Source organism: Balaenoptera musculus, chromosome 11 (genome assembly GCF_009873245.2).
Source record: "Balaenoptera musculus isolate JJ_BM4_2016_0621 chromosome 11, mBalMus1.pri.v3, whole genome shotgun sequence".
Taxonomy (NCBI): domain Eukaryota; kingdom Metazoa; phylum Chordata; class Mammalia; order Artiodactyla; family Balaenopteridae; genus Balaenoptera; species Balaenoptera musculus.
Genome location: NC_045795.1, coordinates 46,599,354 through 46,619,375, shown reverse-complemented (window position 1 = coordinate 46,619,375; position 20,022 = coordinate 46,599,354). Strand labels below are relative to the sequence as shown.

General features: G+C 37.4%; 1 protein-coding gene and 1 pseudogene across 1 annotated transcript in view; one reads left to right on the top strand and one right to left on the bottom strand.

The window, feature by feature from the left end:
• The window catches only part of KHDRBS2 (KH RNA binding domain containing, signal transduction associated 2), a 721,197-nt gene that overhangs the window by 167,054 nt on the left and 534,121 nt on the right, over positions 1–20,022 (bottom strand). The window lies entirely within an intron of this gene.
• Positions 11,003–11,299, top strand: LOC118903455 (annotated as a pseudogene).

Genomic DNA, 20,022 nt, shown 5'->3' with positions numbered 1-20,022 from the left:
GATCCAGGGACAACTTCAGCGGGAGAACGCACAGCACGCCTCAGGTTGCTGCAACGTCACGTCGGCCTCTGCCGCTGCAGGCGTGCCCCGCATCCATACCCCTCCATTTCCCCGCTTTAGTGAGCCAGAGCCCCTGAAGGAGCTGCTCCTTTAACCCCGTCCTGTGTGAGCGAAGAACAGATGCCCTCAGGCGACCTACACGCAGAGGAGGGTCCAAATCCAAAGCTGAACCCCGGGAGCTGTGCGAACAAAGAAGAGAAAGGGAAATCTCTCCCAGCAGCCTCAGAAGCAGCGGATTAAAACTCCACAAACAACTTGATGTGCCTGCATCTGTTGAATACCTGAATAGACAACGAATCATCCCAAATTCAGGAGGTGGACTTTGGGAGCAGGATATATTAATTTTTCCCCTTATCCTTTTTTTGTGTGTGTATATGTGTATGCTTCTGGGTGAGATTTTGTCTGTATAGCTTTGTTTTCACCATTTGTCCTAGGGTTAGGTCCATCAGTTTGTTTTTTTTTTTTACTTAAAAAATTTTTTTTCTTAATAAATTTTTTCTTAATAATTTTTGACATATATTTTATTTTAAAAAATTTTTTCTTAATAATTTATTTTATTTTTTATTTTAAAAAATTAAAAACATTTTTTTCTTAATAAACTTTTCTTAATAATTTTTTCTTACTTTTTATTATAATAGCTTTATTTTATTTTATCCTCTTTCTTTCTTTCTTTCTTTCTATTTTTTCTCCCTTTTGTTTTGAGCCATGTGGATGAAAGGCTCTTGGTCCTCCAGCCAGGCATCAGGGCTGTGCCTCTGAGGTGGGAGAGCCAACTTCAGGACATTGGTCCACAAGAGACCTCCCAGCTTCACGTAATACCAAATGGCGAAAATCTCACAGAGATCTCCATCTCAGCATCAAGACCCAGCTTCACTCAATGACCAGCAAGCTACAGTGCTGGACACCCTATGCCAAACAACTAGCAAGACAGGAACACAGCCCCATCCATTAGCAGAGAGGCTGCCTAAAAGCATAATAAGGCCACAGACACCCCAAAACACACCACCAGACGTGGACATGCCCACCAGAAAGACAAGATCCAGCCTCATCCACCAGAACACAGGCACTAGTCCCCTACACCAGGAAGCCTACACAACCCACTGAACCAACCTTAGCCACTGGGGACAGATACCAAAAACAACGGGAACTACGAACCTGCAGCCTGTGAAAAGGAGACCCCAAACACAGTAAGATAAGCAAAATGAGATGACAGAAAAACACACAGCAGATGAAGGAGCAGGGTCAAAACACACCAGACCTAACAAATGAAGAGGAAATAGGCAGTCTACCTGAAAAAGAATTCACAATAATGATAGAAAAGATGATCCAAAATCTTGGAAATAGAATAGACAAAATGCAAGAAACATTTAACAAGGACATAGAAGAACTAAAGAGGAAGCAAGCAATGATGAAAAACACAATAAATGAGATTAAAAATACTCTAGAAGGGATCAATAGCAGAATAACTGAGAGAGAAGAACGGGTAAGTGACCTGGAAGATAAAATAGTGGAAATAACTAATGTACAGCAGAATAAAGAAAAAAGAATGAAAAGAACTGAGGACAGTCTCAGAGACATCTGGGACACTATTAAATACACCAACATTCGAATTATAGGGGTCCCAGAAGAAGAGAAAAAGAAAGGGACTGAGAAAATATTTGAAGAGATTATAGTTGAAAACTTCCCTAATATGGGAAAGGAAATAGTTAATCAAGTCCTGGAAGCACAGGGAGTCCCATACAGGATAAATCCAAGGAGAAACGCGCCAAGACACATATTCATCAAACTATCAAAAATTAAATATAAAGAAAATATATTAAAAGCAGCAAGGGAAAAACAACAAATAACACACAAGGGAATCCCCATAAGGTTAACAGCTGATCTTTCAGCAGAAACTCTGCAAGCCAGAAGGGACTGGTAGGATATACTTAAAGTGATGGAGGAGAAAAACCTACAGCAAAGATTACTCTACCCAGCAAGGATCTCATTCAGATGTGATGGAGAAATTAAAACCTTTACAGAAAAGCAAAAGCTGAGAGAGTTCAGCACCACCAAACCAGCTTTACAGCAAATGCTAAAGGAACTTCTCTAGGCAAGAAACACAAGAGAAGGAAAACGCCTACAATAACAGACACAAAACATTGAAGAAAATGGGAAAAGGAACATACATATCGATAATTACCTTCAATGTAAATGTATTAAATGCTCCCACCAAAAGACACAGACTGGCTGAATGGATACAAAAACAAGACCCGTATATATGTTGTCTACAAGAGACCCACTTCAGACCTAGGGACACATACAGACTGAAAGTGAGGAGATGGAACAAGATATTCCATGCAAATTGAAATCAAAAGAAAGCTGGAGTAGGAATTGTCATATCAGACAAAATAGACTTTAAAATAAAGATTATTACAAGAGAAAAAGAAGGGCACTATATAATGATCAAGGGATTGATCCAAGAAGAAGGTATAACAATTGTAAATATTTATGCACCTAACATAGGAGTACCTCAATACATAAGGCAAATACTAACAGCCATAAAAGGGGAAACCGACAGCAACACAATCATAGTAGGGGACTTTAACACCCCACTTTCGCCGAAGGACGGATCATCCAAACTGAAAATAAATAAAGAAACACAAGCTTTAAATGATACATTATACAAGATGGACTTAATTGATACTTATAGGATATTACACCCAAAAACAAGAGAATACACATTTTTCTCAAGCGCTCATGGAACATTCTCTAGGATAGATGATATCTTGGGTCACAAATCAAGCCTTGGTAAATTTAAGAAAATTGAAATCGTATCAAGTATCTTTTCCGACCACAATGCTATGAGACTAGATATCAATGACAGGAAAAGATCTGTAAAAAATACAAACACATGGAGGCTACACAATACACTACTTAATAACGAAGTGATCACTGAAGAAATACAAGGGGAAATCAAAAAATACCTAGAAACAAATGACAATGAAGACACGACGACCCAAAACCTATGGGGTGCAGCAAAAGCAGTGCTAAGAGGGAAGTTTATAGCAATACAAGCCTACCTCAAGAAACAGGAAACATCTCGAATAAACAACCTAACCTTGCACCTGAAGCAATTGGAGAAAGAAGAACAAAAAAACCCCAAAGCCAGCAGAAGGAAAGAAATCATAAAGATCAGATCAGAAATAAATGAAAAAGAAATGAAAGAGACAATAACAAAGATCAATAAAACTAAAAACTGGTTCTTTGAGAAGATAAACAAAATTGATAAACCATTAGCCAGACTCATCAAGAGAAAAAGGGAGAAGACTCAAATCAATAGAATTAGAAATGAAAACGGAGAAGTAACCACTGACACTGCAGAAATACAAACGATCATGAGAAATTACTACAAGCAACTGTATGCCAATAAAATGGACAACCTGGAAGAAATGGACAAATTCTTAGAAATGAACAACCTGCCGAGACAGAACCAGGAAGAAATAGAAAATATGAACAGACCAATCACAAGCACTGAAATTGAAACTGTGATTTAAAATCTTCCAACAAACAAAAGCCCAGGACCAGATGGCTTCACAGGCGAATTCTATCAAACAATTAGGGAAGAGCTAACACCTATCCTTCTCAAACTCATCCAAAATATTGCAGAGGGAGGAACTCTCCCCAGCTCATTCTATGAGGCCACCATCACCCTGGTAACAAAACCAGAGAAAGATGTCACAAGGAAAGAAAACTACAGGCCAATATCACTGATGACCATAGATGCAAAAATCCTCAACAAAATACTAGCAAACAGAATCCAACAGCACATTAAAAGGATCATACACCATGATCAAGTGGGGTTTATTCCAGCAATACAAGGATTCTTCAATATACGCAAATTAATCAACATGATACATCATATTAACAAATTAAAGGAGAAAAACCATATGATCATCTCAATAGATGCAGAGAAAGCTTTTAACAAAATTCAACACCCATTTATGATAAAAGCCCTGTAGAAAGTAGGCAAAGAGGGAACTTTCCTCAACATAATAAAGGCCATATATGACAAACCCACAGCCAACATTGTCCTCAATGGTGAAAAACTGAAACCATTTCCACTAAGACCAGGAAAAGACAAGGTTGCCCACTCTCACCACTATTATTCAACATAGTTTTGGAAGTGTTAGCCACAGCAGTCAGAGAAGAAAAAGAAATAAAAGGAATCCAAATCGGAAAAGAAGAGATAAAGCTGTCACTGTTTGCAGATGACATGATACTATACATAGAGAATCCTACAGATGCTACCAGAAAACTACTAGAGCTAATCAATAAATTTGGTAAAGTAGCAGGATACAAAATTAATGCACAGAAATCTCTTGCATTCCTATACACTAATGAAGAATAATCTGAAAGTGAAATTAAGAAAACACTCCCGTTTACCACTGCAACAAAAAGAATAGAATAACTAGGAATAAACCTACCTAAGGAGAAAAAAGACCTGTATGCAGAAAATTATAAGACACTGATGAAAGAAATTAAAGATGATACAAATAGATGGAGAGATATACCATGTTCTTGGATTGGAAGAATCAACATTGTGAAAACGACTCTACAACCCAAAGCAATCTACAGATTCAATGCAATCCCTATCAAACTACCACTGGCATTTTTCACAGAACTAGAACAAAAAATTTCACAATTGGTATGGAAACACAAAAGACCCCGAATAGCCAAAGCAATCTTGAGAACGAAAAATGGAGCTGGAGGAATCAGGCTCCCTGACTTCAGACCATGTTACAAAGCTACAGTAATCAACACAGTATGGTACTGGCACAAAAACAGAAATATAGATCAATGGAACAGGATAGAAAGCCCAGAGATAAACCCACGCACATATGGTCACCTTATCTTTGATAAAGGAGGCAAGCATATAAAGTGGAGAAAAGACAGCCTCTTCAATTAGTGGTGCTGGGAAAATTGGACAGATACATGTAAAAGTATGAAATTAGAACACTCCCTGACACCACTCACAAAAATAAACTCAAAACGGATTAAAGACCTAAGTGTAAGGCCAGACACTATCAAACTCTTAGAGGAAAACATAGGCAGAACACTCTACGACATAAATCAAAGCAAGATTCTTTTTGACCCAGCTCCTAGAGAAATGGAAATAAAAACACAAATAAACAAATGGGACCTAATGAAACTTAAAAGCTTTTGCACAGCAAAGGAAACCATAAACAAGACCAAAAGACAACCCTCAGAATGGGAGAAAATATTTGCAAATGAAGCAACTGACAAAGGGTTAATCTCCAAGATTTACGAGCAGCTCATGCAGCTCAATAACAAAAAATCAAACAACCCAATCCAAAAATGGGCAGAAGACCTAAATAGACATTTCTCCAAAGAAGATATACAGATGGCCAACAGACACATAAAAGAATGCTCAACATCATTAATCATTAGAGAAATGCAAATCAAAACTACAATGAGGTATCATCTCACACCGGTCAGAATGGCCATCATCAAACAATCTAGAAACAATAAATGCCGGAGAGGGTGTGGAGAAAAGGGAACCCTCTTGCACTGTTGGTGGGAATGTAAATTGATACAGCCACTATGGAGAACAGTATGGAGGTTCCTTAAAAAACTAAAAATAGAACTACCATACGACCCAGCAATCCCACTACTGGCCATATACCCTGAGAAAACCATAATTCAAAAAGAGTCATGTACCAAAATGTTCATTGCAGCTCTATTTACAATAGCCAGGACATGGAAGCAACCTAAGTGTCCATCATCAGATGAATGGATAAAGAAGATGTGGCACATATATACAATGGAATATTACTAAGCCATAAAAAGAAACGAAATGGAGGTATTTGTAGTGAGGTGGATGGAGTTAGAGTCTGTCATACAGAGTGAGGTAAGTCAGAAAGAGAAAAACAAATACAGTATGCTAACACATATATGTGGATTCTAAGGAAAAAAATATGGTCATGAAGAACCTAGTGGCAAGATGAGAATAGAGACACAGACCTAGTAGAGAATGGACTTGAGGATATGGGGAGGGGGAGGGGGAAGATGTGACAGGGTGAGAGAGTGGCATGGACATATATACACTACCAGATGTAAAATAGATAGCTAGGGGGAAGCAGTGGCATAGCACAGGGAGATCAGCTCGGTGCTTTGTGACCACCTAGATGGGTGGGATAGGGAGGGTGGGAGGGAGGGAGATGCAAGAGAGAAGAGATATGGGAACATATGTATATGTATAACTGATTCACTTTGTTATAAAGCAGAAACTAACACACCATTGTAAAGCAATTATATTCCAATAAAGATGTTATAAAAAAGAAAAAATTAGAAAGAAATGAAGGAAACAAGAGCAAACGTCAATAAATCTAAAAGCTTGTTCTTTGAGAACATAAACAAAACTGATAAAGCACTAGTCAGACACATCAAGAAAATAAGGGAGAAGACTCAAATCAATAGAATTAGAAATGAAAAAGTAGAACTAACAACTGACACTGCAGAAATACAAAGGATCATGAGAGATTACTACAAGCACTATATGCCAATAAAATGCACAACTTGGAAGAAATGGACAAATTTGTGGAAAAGCACAACCTCCCAAGACTGAAACAGGAAGAAATAGAAAATATAAACAGACCAGTCACAAGCACTGAAATTGAGACTGTGTTTAAAAATCTTCCAAAAAATAAAGCCCAGGACCAGATGGCTTCATAGCAAATTCTATCAAGAATTTAGAGAAGAGCTAACACCTATCCTCCTCAAATTCTTCCAAAATATAGCAGACGAAGGAAAACTCCCAAACTCATTCAACAAGGCCACCATCACCCTGATACCAAAATCAGACAAAGATGTCACAAAAAAAGAAAACTACAGACCAATATCACTGATGAACATAGATGCAAAAATCCAACAGCACAAGAAAACAGTAGCAAACAGAATCCAACAGCACATTAAAAGGATCATACAGCATGATCAATTCAGGTTTATCCCAGGACTGCAAGGATTCTTCAATACATACAAATCAATCAATGTGATACACCATGTTAACAAGTTGAAGGAGAAAAACCATGTGATCATCTCAATAGATGCAGAGAAAGCTTTCGACAAAATTCAACACCGATTTATGATAAAAGCCCTGCAGAAAGTAAGCATAGAGGGAACTTTCCTCAACATAATAAAGGCCATATATGACAAACCCACAGCCAACATGGTACTCAATGGTGAAAAACTGAAATCATTTCCACTAAGATCAGGAACAAGACAAGGTTGCCCACTCATTCAACATAGTTTTGGAATTTTTAGCCACAGCAATCAGAGAAGAAAAAGAAATAAAAGGAATCCAAATTGGAAGGAAGAAGTAAAGCTGTAACTGTTTTCAGATGACAAAATACTATACATAGAAAATGCCAAGATGCTACCTGAAAACTACTAGAGCTAATCAATGAATTTGGTAAAGTAACAGGATACCAAATTGATGCGCAGAAATCTTTTGCATTCCTATACACTAATGATGAAAAATCTGAAAAAGAAAATAAGGAGTCACTCCCATTTACCACTGCAACAAAAAGAGTAAAAGACCTAGGAATAAACCTACCTAAGCAGCCAAAAGACCTGAATGCAGAAAAGTATAAAACACTGATGAAAGAAATTAAAGGTGATACAAACAGATGGAGAGATATTCCATTTTCTTGGATTGGAAGAATCAACATTGTGAAAATGACTTTACTACCCAAAGCATCTATACATTCAATGCAATCCCTATCAAACTACCAATGGCATTTTTCACAGAAGTAGAACAAAAATTTTCACAATTTGTACGGAAACACAAAAGACCCCGAATAGCCAAAGCACTCTTGAGAAAGAAAAAAGGAGTTTGAGGAATCAGGATACTACACTTCAGACTATACTATAAAGCTACAGTAATCAAGACATTATGGTACTGGCACAAAAACAGAAATATAGATCAAGAGATTACGATAGAAAGCCCACAGATAAACCCACACACATATGTTCACTGTATCTTTGAGAAAGGAGGCAAGAATATGCAGTGTAGAAAAGACAGCCTCTTCAATAAGTGGTGCTGGGAAAACTGGACAACTACATGTAAAAGAATGAAATTAGAACACTTCCTAACACCATACACAAAAATAAACTCAAAATGGATTAAGACCTAAATGCAAGGCCAGACACTATAAAACTCTTACAGGAACACCTTGGGAGAACACTCTATGACATACATCACAGCAAGATCCTTTTTGACCCACCTCCTAGAGAAATGGAAATAAAAATTAAAATAAACAAATGGACCTAATGAAACTTAAACCCTTTTGCACAACAAAGGAAACCATAAACAAGACAAAAAGACAACCCTCAGAATGGGATAAAATATTTGCAAACGTAGCAAGTGATAAGGGATTAATCTCCAAAATATACTAGCTGTTCATGCAGCTCAATATCAAAAAAACAAACAACCCAATCCAAAAATGAGCAGAAGACCTAAATAGACCTTTCTCCAAAGAAGTTATACAGATTGCCAACAAACACATGAAAGGATGCTCAACATCACTAATCATTAGAGAAAGGCAAATCAAAACTACAATGAGGTATCACCTCACACCATTCAGAATGGCCATCATTAAAAAATCTAGAAACAATAAAGGCTGGAGTGGGTGTAGAGGAAAGGGAACCCTCTTGCACTGTTGGTGGGAATATAAATTGATACAGCCACTATGGAAAACAGTATGGAGGGTCCTTAAAAAACTAAAAATAGAACAACCATATGACCCAGCCATCCCACTACTTGACATATACCCTGAGAAAACCATAATTCAAAAAGAGTCATGTACCACAATGTTCATTGCAGCTCTATTTACAATAGCCAGGACATGGAAGCAATTTATGTGTCCATCGACAGTTGAATGGATAAAGAAGATGTGGCACATATATACAATGAAATATTACTCAGCCATAAAAAGAAACGAAATTGAGTTATTTGTAGTGAGGTGGATGGACTTGGAGTCTGTCATACAGAGTGAAGTAAATCAGAAAGAGAAAAACAAGTACCGTATGTTAACACATATATATGGAATCTTTAAAAAAAATTTTTTTCCTGAAGAACCTAGGGGTAGGACAGGAGTAAAGCTGCATACGTAGAAAATGGACTTGAGGACATGGGGAGGGGGAAGGTTAAGCTGGGACGAAGTGATAGAGTGGCATGGACATATATACACTACCAAATGTAAAATAGATAGCTAGTGGGAAGCAGCCGCATAGCACAGGGAGATCACCTTGTGCTTTGTGTCCACCTAGAGGAGTGGGATAGGGAGGGTGGGAGGGAGACGCAAGAGGGAGGTGATATGGGGATATATGTTTATGTATAGCTGATTAGCTTTTTTATACAGCAGAAACTAACACACCATTGTAAATCAATTATACTGCAATAAAGATGTTTTTAAAAAAAGATTCTATGTGTTTCTGTAGTAACAGTTGTAATGCTTCCTCTTTCATTTCTGATTTTATTTGAGTCTTCTCTTTTTTTCTTAGTTTAGCTAAAGGTTTGTCAATTTTGATTTTATTTTTAAAAAAACAACAGCTCTTAGATTTGTTGATTTTTTTCTATTGCTTTTTCTGGTCTCTATTTCATGTATTTCTGCTCAGATATTTGTTATTTTATTCCGTCTGCTAACTTAGGGGTTCATTTGTTCTTTTGTTTCTAGTTCCTTGAGGTGTAAAGTTAGGTTTTTTAATCTGAGATCTATTTTCTAATTACATGCATTTATCACTGTATACTTCCCTCTCAAAACTGCTGTTTGAGACAAAAACTTACGGGTTTTGTATGCTGTGTTTCCACTTTCATTGATTTTGAGATTTTTAAATTTTTGGTTTTGATTTTTTTCCTTAATTCATTGGTTGTTCAGGAGAGTGTTAATTTCAACATATTTGTAGATGTTCCATCTTTCTTCTTGTTGATTTCTAGTTTCAATCTATTGTAACTGGAAAAGATACTTGATATGATTTCAATTTTCTTTAATTTTGTAAGACTTGTTTCATGCCCTATTTTATGGTCAATCCTGGGGAATGTTCCAAGTGCACTTGAGAAAAAACTGTATTCTGCTTTTGTCGGATGGATTGTTCTAAAAATGTCTATTGAATCCATTTGGTCCAATGTATGGTTCAAGACCATCGTTTCCTTGTTGATTTTTTGTCTGGAAAGTGACGTATCCATTGTTGATAATGGGTATTAAAGTCCCCTACTCTTACATATCTTTGTTTTTTTCTCCCTTCACATCTGTTAGTGTTTACTTAGCATGTTTAGGTGCTCCTATGTTGGATGTATATATATTTACAACTGTTATATCTTCTTGATGGATTGACCCCCTTATATTATATGATGACGTTCTTTGTCTCTTTTTACAGTTTTTGGCTTAAAGCTTAATTTTTCTGATATACGTATTACTATCCCTGCTTTCTTTGGGTTTTCACTTGCATGGAATTTTTTTTTCACCCATTTCTTTGAGCCTATAAGTGAGTCTTTTGTAGGAATTTTATATTTGGGTTTTGTTTATTATTCCATCCAGCTGCTTTGTGCATTTTGATTGGTGAATTCAATCCATTTACATTGAGTTTCTGTTGATATGGGAGGACTTACAAATGCCATTTTATTAATTGTTTTGTATTTTCATTGTTTCATATTTTCCCTCTGTTTCTGCCTGTCTTTGTAAATGGGTGATTTTCTGTGCTGGTATGATGTTTTTTCTTCATTTATCTTCTATTCATCTGTTCTAGGTTTTTGCTTTGTGTTACCATGAGGCTTACAGAAGATATCTTACAGATTAAACAGTCCATTGTAAGCTGGTAGCAACTTAACTTCGACTGTCTATAAAAGCTTTACCCTTTTAGCTGCTGGTCAGCTCTGGTCTAGATGCTCACAGGTCTGCAGGGCCTGAGGCCAGGTTCTAACCTGTCAGTGACCTTCATACTGGACTGGCTGAGAGGCAAGGCAGAAGTTAATCAGGAGACAATCCAGCAGCTCCTGGAGGAGAATGACTAGCTGTATCATGATACTAGCTGTATCATGATCTGCTGTATCATGGAGTATCAGAACAAGGGTCTGGTGAATGAGTGTGTCCAGTACCAGTGTGTGTTACACAGAAACCTCATTTATTTGGCTATCATCACAGATGCCAATCCAACCAGTGCTTCAAAAGCAATGGAATAATCTTCCAGTTGGCTGTTATGAGGAGTAATTGAATGTAATCTATTTCCTATGAAATGGGAACAAGATCTTTACCAACTCAACTGCTTAGAACGTGAATGGAATATCTGTGGCTCTCAGCATAACTATTTATTTTAATAATTAAGTGGATTCCCTCAATTAAGTTGACTCCAGGTGCCCTCCTTCCTGAAATAAGTGTGTTTGGATATCAAAGACATCACAGGCATCCTCAAGTCTACCTTTTTAGTTTCAACCTGAAGAGGAAACTGAGCAAGTATTGAGCAAGCCTCTTGACTGACACTCTGTCAAATGGACATGTAACTGTACTCCCTTCTACAAGTTTGTGGTTGTAGACCCCCAGACTGCTCTTTTCAGGTTGCTTTGGCTTGCCTTTCCACAAAATAAAAAAAATCTTCACCCTTTTCACCCTTTTACTCTGTCCCCCCCTTTTTTTGATGTCTTATTTACCTCTTTTATATTGTGTATTCATTAACACATTATAGTAGCTATAGTAACTTTGAATACTCTTTTCGTTTGACGTTATACTACAGTTAAGTGGCCATTGTATTACAGATTTAGCGTTTTCTACATCTGACTGTATGTTTATCTTTACCTGTGTGTTATAAACTTTCTTATATTTTCATGTTGCATATTAGCATCGTTCGATTTCAGCTTGAATGACTCCTTTTAGCATGTTTTGCAGGCAGGTCTAGTGGTGATGAACTCCCTCGGCTTTTGTTTATCTAGAAAATACTTTATTTCTCCTTCATATTTGAAGGATAATTTAGTGAAATAGTGTATTCTTGGCTGGTAAATTTTTTTCTTTTTTTCCGTACTTTGAATATTATTATTCAAAGTTATTCCTCTTTCTCCAGGCCTGTAGGGTTTCTGTTGAGAAATCCACTGATAGCCTAATGGGGGCTCCTTTGTAGGTTACAAGATTTTTTTGTAGTATTTTACATTTATCCTTGATTTTTGACAGTTTCATTATAACCTGTCTTGGAGAAGGTCTTTCTGCATTGAGATAATAGGGTGATCTACTGGCTTTGTAAATTAAGATGTCCAATTCTCTTCCCAGGTTTAGGAATCTAACAGGTATGATTTCTTTAAACACATTTCTGTTCACTTCTCCATCTTTTCTCCTTCTGAAATCCCAATTATTCTAATGTTTTTAATTTTGATGAAATTCCATAGATCATTTAGGCTTTTTTATCCTTTTTCATTCTTTTTTCTCCTTTTCTCTTCTAACTGGATTATTTCAAAACCCCTGCCCTCTATTTCACTTATTATTTCTACCCTTTCCTCCACTCTACTTCATATTCTCTTTATTGCATATTTTACTTTATTCATTGAGTTCTTCAACTCCAGAATCTCTGGTTCTTTTTTATGATTTCTATATCTTTGGGAAAATCTCATTTCAATCATGTATTTTTCCCCAAGATTTCATTGTACTGTCTTTCTGAGTTTTCTCATAGCTCATTGAGTTTCTACAAAACAGTTATTTTGAATTCTATCAGTGACATTACAAAGTTAGCATCTTTGAGTTTGGTTATTGGAAAAATATTATTTTCTCTTTGTGATGGCATGTTTCCTTAATTTTAAACATTCTTCATAGTTTTGTGCTGCTACTTTCACATCTGAAGGAGCTGACCCCCTCTTAAATCTTTGCTTGTTGCCTTCAGATGGGGTATTCTATTTGGTGGTGTCTTTATTATATGGGGTTGTACTGTATTATATAGGGTGTTGGTACACCTGTTCTACTATACTTTCTCTCTCTTTTGGCAAGATCCTTAAGTTTTTATAACTTTTCGAGTTCTTACAAGTCACCAGGCAGGCTACTGCGACCTCTCTTGTTTCAGAAGATAGTTTCTCCCTTGCCCACAGACCATGGTCTGTTTCCGGTTGCACCCTCTGTCTACAGGAGCTCTTTTGCTGCTGCACTCAGGAAAGTACGCTAAGAGCAAGCAGCTGAATAGGGGGAAGGGCAGGGTTAGCCATCTGAACCTTGCCCACAGGCCTGTGGAGTCAGTGGGGTGGTACCAGGCATGGTACTTCCAGAGGCTCATGGGTGGATGTCTTTCTGAGTACAGTCAGCAGGAAGCAAATCCCTTATCTGCCTCTTTCCAGATCTCCTCCCTCCCCCCAGTCATGGAGGTCCCACCTCAATACTCTTGGTGTTGCTGGAAGGAAGTGGTTTTCTCCAGCTGTGTCCTGCACACTGCAATAGCCAGGCAATCACTGACTGCTCTCCTCTTCCTCTGCCGGAGAGGTCAGTGCTGCTAGAGAGCAGTCCAGTGCAGTTTCCCTGGGTGAGGGCAGCACTGGGAACGTTTCTTTTACTACTGCCACCCCTGTGACCAAACTCACATATTATTTCCTCCAGGGGTGTGCTGGAATCTCCCCTAAGGAAGGCTGGATTTCTGCAAATTCTCCATCATGTGTGGGTATCTGCTCAGGTCAGCACGCTCCAGGTTTTTTTTTCCCAACCTGGATGAGAGGGCTCTGGACATGTTCACTCTCTTCCCTGGTTCCACACTTTGTACTGAGGTCTGTCTGCTTATTACTGGATGCATAGGTGAGTGAGACTCCTACCAGGTCCCTTGGTATATATATGATTCTGGATCCCACAGCACCCACAAGGACACTTTTGTTCGTGGGTGGATATCTATTTTGTTGTTAAAAAAAGGGGGATAAAGAGGAAAAGTGTCATGATACATTGCCATGATGCTAATGTCATTCTCCAGAGTGGTCATTCTGACACATCCCTACCACACTATTACAAGCCTATGTGCACAGCTCATTTTGCATATGAGTAGAAACATACAAATGCAGAAACAAAGATCCCTGTACAATGTGAATTATTTCATCTTTATGTTTTCAAGCATGAAGGTGCTTAATCTGTTCGCTTATTACCAAAACAACAAAGAAGATACAAGACCACACTTTGTACCACTGAAATTTGTTTAAAGCCATGTAACATCATTAGAAAAGAGTGATTAATTATGTATGGTTAGTTTGGTCAGAGAATAGTATAGTTAGTCCATAAGTATAAAACATAAATGTTTTTCAGTATGAATGTATTTTATATTGTCTGTTACAGTAATCTTAAAAAAACTACAGGACTTTATGATATTAGAATGAGTTCTACATTGTAAATTTTACAGTTCTTCTACTTGGTACTGCAATCATGATAAAAGCAAATAATTATCTTTTCTTTCTTATTATGTTAATGTCTTGGGAAATGAAGCATTTTAGCTTATTTAATACTTAAAAGATAAAATTGGAAACTATACTTTTATGGTTTTCAGTTATTATTCCATAGTTTTATCTTAAACAAAAAACTCTATACATTTTGTAGTAGTATATACTTGCAGTGTATATAGACATATACTAATGTATGTATAAGACCAAAAAAAAGGTATTCAATATATTTGTTTAATAGTCAATAGTTATAATGTTAAACTGTTAAAATTCACTGAAAATGAATAGAAGGATGAATTGACGATGAAGACTGATACACTACTCTCAATTTTTGTGGAATATTTGAAGCCATCAAAAATAGAGTCAAAGGACAAAGTGTAAAACTAATCTGTACTTGAAACGTTTTCTATAAGACTTGGTATTCTTTTACTGGGCTTTGCAGCATCAATCATGAATTATGGTACAGTAAGTTTTTAACACTACAGTATTTTGTTCCCAAAGTATCTTTTCTAAGACACTATACATTTTTTTAAAAAGCATTAAATAAGCAGTCGGAGATATAAGGAGTCATAGATATAAGCTATAGAAATGTTCCTTTTTCCTTTCTTTTCAACATTTTGAATATCTTGAAGGATTTTCATTGCAGATTCCCACTGCTCTAACATAAAAATAAATACTTTTATTTCTAAGCTTACTAAGTATTTTTCTTTTTCATGGTTCATGGTTTTGTGAATAAGGTATATATAAAATAAGATAATCAAGAGAGAGTACTATCATTACGACACCTTAAAGAAACAAAGCAATGACTTAGAATTTCTAACATGAAATCAAACATTTTTTAAGGCATATAATCACAAAACCTCTTTTGGTTGATTATCTTTCCATTAATTCCCTTCCAGTTAGAGTTTCTCAAATAAATCTCTTGACATATAAATCCAAAGTGTTCATCAGCACTACTATTATTCTATTTCTTTATACTTTTATATCCATTCAGGCATGGAATGTACTAATATAATCTTAGAAGGAAAAAATAGTTGAATAGGCAGTAAAGATGGTTTTAGTATATAATCTTTATTTTGTTCATCCCTCTACTTCCATCTCCTTCTCCTTTCAACACTTTATAATTCCGTTGTGGCTCAATACTACTATGAAAATATTATTTATGAGTGTTGATTATTGCCTGTGGAAGTTATAAAGTAGTAAGTTATGTGTATTAATCAAAACATATGAGTATCTAAGTTATGTGTATGCCAATATATACAAACACATCTCCAAGTAATAAGATTTCCTTTATAATATACCTATAATAACGACGGCAAAAGGTCATTTTTAATATCCTGAAATCAATTTCAGAATTGTGCTGATGCCGCTTGGACTTGTCCTAAAGAACTAGGACAAGTTCTTTATCCTAAGTCTCTAAGTTCTTTATCCTTTGAGATAAGAAACAGAGTTCTTGGTCCCTGATTAACCTTGGCATAAACCTTTTACAAAGGGAATGATTAAGAGGTTAATTTAATGTTTTTGTGATTCAAATCCTATTCAGATGAACAGCACACAACTACATATTGTATTATTAGAATAGAAAGTCAAGTGATCTTGTCTAAAAATATGTTTTAAAGGCAGTTTCTCTCACCATTAACACAAGGAACTTCAGTGAGGTGGTCACAACTGCTCCTTCCCACTGAGCCTTTCCTCCCCAGTTCCTTCCCCATGAGCAGCAAAGTAAATGCTACCTGTGTTTCAGAATCCTTATGTTCAAAATTAACCTGGTTCTACACTGGACAGTTATGGAATAGTAGTGTAGGCTGTACTGCATTTCCCTCCTTTACCATTAGTTTTAATTGGAAAAAATCTTACTCTGATGTGCTGCTTTCAGGACCCTCCTGATTCTGGACCTTTCTCAACTTAACAACTGGATCTACTACTTTCTTCAGATATGGGGCCCGTTCTGGCTGTAGGTAGGGGACAGAGCTCTCATGTGTCCACCCTTGTTGCTGACCTAGGCATCTCTGTCTCATATCCTGGTATGGAAGTTCATTTTTTAAATTATTCACCCTTAGGATTGAGACACCATCTTTTTCTTGCCAGTCCCTCACATTTGGACAGCACTCCTGCTTCTAAACACCTGTGACTATGGTCCTGCTTCCTGATGCAGATTGCTTTCATGGATATCTAAATATCATGAGCTCCTAGATTCTGTGTTGCCATAGCACACTCAACTGCCTGTTAGGACATCCTGGGTACATGTGCTGGATTTCCTTCATGTCAACTACTTGTCTGCAGGAGTGCATCTATTTAATAATTTAATAATTTCAGAGCATGTTTGCTCTGCCAGGACATTTCCTGGGAATGATAGGCATTTTTTTTTATCCTTAAGGAGTCCAAATGCTACTTGGAGAACAAAATATGTTAAAAGCAGATGGTCCTAAAAGAATACAAGTGTTCCCGAATTAAGATGGGATAGAAGAAAGGAGGAAATGGCAGTAGAGCTTGTTAGAGGAGGTGACCGCACTTATGTTGACCATTAATGATTATTATTTAAAACAATGTCCAGTGGAATTATATCTGCCTCCATGTTTCTCTACTCACACTGATAATTCAGAGACATTATATCTGATAAAGAAAGAACACCAATGAGCAGCTCTTTAGTCTTATTCAATTTGGCTGCATTTCAGCCAAAATTGATTTAAGGTGTCACTGCTCCCCCTCTTCTCTTGGTGATGATAACTGTGATGACAACAATGGTGATGATGATGAGTGTTCGTGTATTCCAAGAAATTTGCTAAATGGCTTTATAGCCTTGCATACCAGATCCCATTTGGTCCTTGTAGTGGGTAGGATTTTAAGATGGCCCCTGATTCCCGGCTGCTGGTGTACACACAACTTCTCCCAATATTCAATCAAACACTAATCTCGGTACTGCCATGAAGGGATTTTGCAGCTGTAATTAAGGTTTCAAATCAGCTGACATTAAGATAGGGGTGTTATTCAGGTGGGCCTGAATTAATCATATGAGTCCTTTTTAAATCTGATCACAGACACAGGAAGCCAGAGAGATCCAAAGCATGAAGAGGATTCACTGCTGGCTTTGAGGAGCCACATGGTAAGGAAGTGGGTGGCCTCCAGGATCTGAGAGTGACTCCTGGATGACCATCAGCAAGGAATCAAGGGCCTCAGACTCTACTCAACTGAAAAACTAAATTCTTCCATGACCTCATGAGCTTGAAAGAGGACTCTGAGCTCCAAATGAGATCAGAGCCTGGCTGATACCATGGTTTTAGACTTGTGAGACTCTGAACAAAAAACATAGTTGAGCCCATCCAGGTTTCTGACCTACAGAACTGTGAGATAAGAAATGGGTATTGTTTGTTTGTTTTTATTTTTTATTAGGGTATAGCTGTTTTACAATTTTGTGATAGTTTCTATGTACAGAAAAGTAAAGTAGAGTTCCCTGTGCTCTACAACAGGTTCTCATTAGTTATCTATTTTATGCATATTAGTGTATGTATGTCAATCCCAATCTCCCAATTCATTCCACCCCCTCTTTCCCACCTTGGTGTCCATATATTTGTTCTCTACATCTGTGTCTCTATTTCTGCCTTGCAGACAGGTTCACCTGTACCATTTTTCTAGATTCCACTTATATTCATTAATATGATATTTGTTTTTCTCTTTCTGACTTACTTCATTCTGTATGACAATCTCTAGGTCCACATGTACAATCCATGTCTCTACAAATGACCCAATTTCATTCCTTTTTATGGCTGAGTAATATTCCATTGTATATATGTACCACATCTTCTTTATTCATTCATCTGTCGATGCACATTGTGGTTGCTTCCATGACCTGGCTATTGTAAATAGTGCTGCAAAGACACATGCACGACAATGTCCACTGGATATTGCTTTGGCTACTAAGTTTGTCATGCAAAAATAGAAAACAGATACAATTGTCCTAACCAATAAATTAGTAGCATCATCTTACTCATTTTAAGATGAGAAAAGTGAAATTTTAAGACTTTACCTTCTTTGCTCATATTTACCATGTATCAGAATGGCTGATAATGCAAAACACAGAACTACAATATTGTGAAGATAATATTTTCAAATTACACTAGTTTTATTTTGATGTTATGACTAAGAATTTTTGCCTGCTAAATATATGCACAAGAAATTACAATCTCTTCACCCTAAGCCTGGTTCCAAACATGGACAAAGAAGTCTGAAATGATTTTTATGTCCTTAAATGCAGAAGCAGTATTTAGAAAATTCTCCGAATTTTATTTAAGGTGAGGAAATGTCCTTTCTTCAGTATTTCATCTATAATTTTACACATTATTTCAGGTACAGTTTGTAGCCACAGGATTCAGGAAGATCTTTCTCCTTAACTAAGGCCTGGATGAGTCATGGAAGAGAAGCCTAAAGAGAACTATGTTCATGCCTTCACCCTCCCCCATCTTAGAATGGCAGAAGAATGAGGAACAGATGGCAGGATGAATTACGTGTGTGTGTGTGTGTGTGTGTGTGTGTGTGTGTTTGTGTGTGTGTGTGTGTGTATGAGAAAGCGAGAGACAGAGAGAGAGAGAAATGGCAGAGACAGAAAGTTATGGCTCTCCACATCATGATAAAGAGGACATGTAAAGATTTAAGGCAATTATCTCAAAAACATATAAGGGTAAAAAGGGAAATTAGAGAGGTTTCTTGGTTTGAGCTCTTTTGACTACAACACTGATTATTTAAATCCTGACTTTGTTTTCACAAACTTAAAATATATTTTTTGAATTATGGACTGAATCATGCTTCTCTGCTTCCACCTCCTCCTCCTCCTCCTCCTCATTCTTTAGTTGTTCTATACAATGGGAACTGAAAACAAAACAATTTGTCAATTGTTTGCAGACACAAAGACAAAATTCTTTTACAGGTAGTCCTGTTGCCTATGGAAACGATATTTATTAAGAAGCATAAGAATCAAGGTTGGGGAGACCTTCAAGATGGCAGAGGAGTAAGATGTGGAGATCACCTTCCTCCATACAAATACATCAGAAATATATCTACATGTGGAACAACTCTTACAGAACACCTACTGAACGCTGGCAGAAGACCTCAGACTTCCCAAAAGGCAAGAAACTTCCCATGTACCTGGGTAGGACAAAAGAAAAACAGAAACAAAAGAATAAGGATGGGACCTGCACCTCTGGGAGGGAGCTATGAAGGAGGAAAAGTTTCCACACACTAGGAAGCCCCTTCACTGGAGGAGACAGGGGGTTGCGTGGGGGGGGGGAAGCTTCAGAGCCACGGAGGAGAGTGCAGCAACAGGGGTGCAGAGGGCAAAGTGGGAAGATTCCTGCACAGAGGATCAGTGCTGACCAGCACTCACCAGCCTGAGATGCTTGTCTGCTCACCTGCTGGGGCGGGTGGGGGTTAGGAGCTGAGGCTCCGGCTTCTTCAGAGGTCAGATCCCAGGGAGAAGACTGGGGTTGGCTGTGTGAACACAGCCTGAAGGGGGCTAGTGTACCAAGCTAGCT